Below are 1,982 nucleotides of genomic sequence, written 5' to 3' on the forward strand. Positions count from 1 at the left end.
GAAGGAGATGCAGATGGATCAATAGAATCCAAGAATTTAACATTGATATGCAGATAACTAAGTTAGTCAGAGGTCAAGGTTTGGCCAAAATTATGGCTGAAACTAACCTGGAAGCTAATCAAATAAACCTAGTAAATGATGATTTCAGAACTGATTTATGCGACATGGACCAGTGTGACTGGTACATTAATGTTATACATTATTTGCAACACATGGAAGTTCCTCCCCATCTGCCTGATAATGAAAAAAGGAATATTAAATTGCAAGCCATCAGGTATGTAATTGTTCAAAATAACTTATGGTGGAGAAACTTTGAAGGAGTTCTGTTGAAATGTGTTGACAGAGAAAGGGCAAAAGAGATTTTGAAAGAAATGCATGCTGGAGTATGTGGAGGACATTACATGGCCAAAACTACTGCGCATAAGATAATGAGAGCTGGTTTCTGGTGGCCCACTTTGTTCAAAGATGCTCAAATTATGGTTAAAAAATGTGATCCTTGTCAGAGATTTGTTGGGAAGCTGAAATTCTCAGGAAATACTCCACTGAAGCCAGTTGAAACTAAAGCACCTTTTCAACAATGGGGTCTGGACTTCATAGGAGAAATTTTTCCCAAGTCCAGTACTGGCTATTCCTGGATTCTGGTTACTACTGACTACTTTACAAAATGGGTAGAGGCTATCCCTACCAGAAATGCAACGAGTAAAGTAGTAAATAATTTCTTATTGAATAATATCATTTCCAGATTTGGATGTCCACAGAAAGTTGTCACAGATAATGCTATGTGTTTTAGGTCTGAGGAATTCATAAATTTTTGTGATAAATATGGAATGACAAGAACAACGTCTGCCCCATATCATCCACAAGGGAATGGACAAGCTGAGTCCACAAATAAAAGCCTGTTGAAAATCATTAAGAGAACCTTGGACGATAATAAAAGGGCATGGGATTCCAAGTTACAGTTGGCAATATGGGCTGATAGAGTAACTGTAAAGAAGGCAATTGGGGTGGCTCCATTTGATTTAGTGTATGGAATTCAAGCTAGAATGCCCCAGAACAATTTGATGGGATTATACAATTACATCCAGTCATATGATGAAGATACTACTGATGAAATGAAAGAAAGAATGAATGAACTGGTAGGATTGACCGAAGCCAGAAGAGAAGCATCTATGATAAATCAAAAATTGCAGTTACAAGTCAAAACACTCTATGATAAAAGAACTGTAAACAAGAAATTTGAAAATGGAGACCTAGTCTTAATGTGGAACGCCAAAATTGAAGATAAAGGAAAATATGGCAAATTTGATCCCATTTGGTTAGGCCCATATCTCATTGAGAATGCTTGGGGTGAAGATTCCTACATAATCAAAGATGTATTTGATAATATTCTTGAATTTCTAGTTCATGGACAGTTCTTGAAGAGGTATTTTTCTTGAAAAAATACTTATTTTCTTCCATGAACATTAGTTTTAGGTTTTCCTGGCGTCCTATTTTCTGTAAATCCTTGTGCAGTCTAAGTTTTTGTTTTTGTGTGTTGCTCTGTGCTCTCTGAAGAAGTTGTCATTTCCCGGATGTGTGGTCTGCTCTCCCATAGATTCTGAATCCTTGCATAGACTCAAGTAGTCTATCATCCCCAGACAGAGCCACTGTTGGTCGGACTTTTTCTGCAGTAAAAAATTTTCAGTTAAACCATAGAAAAGTCAGATGTTCTATGTCTAAGTGAAGTATAAGGTTTTGGATAAACCATCTATAAGAAATATTCGCCATGTAAGCCTTACATTCATCCCTGTTTATAAATGGTTGGGCGTGAAATTTTCAAAATTCAAAAGAAGCGAATATGCTTCCGTATTCCTTTTCCTTTCTCCCGGGTTACCTTTCTTACTATTTGTCCCAACCGTCAGATCCGATTAGATCTACCGCTGGCGTTACCTCGCTATTGAAAGTTGCATGCTCATTAAGTATAGCGAGATAGCGAGTGTTGA

The sequence above is a fragment of the Cupressus sempervirens genome, chromosome 11 (assembly GCF_028749045.1).
Source record: "Cupressus sempervirens isolate cs-2001-9-10 chromosome 11, ASM2874904v1, whole genome shotgun sequence".
Classification (NCBI taxonomy): Eukaryota; Viridiplantae; Streptophyta; class Pinopsida; order Cupressales; family Cupressaceae; genus Cupressus; species Cupressus sempervirens.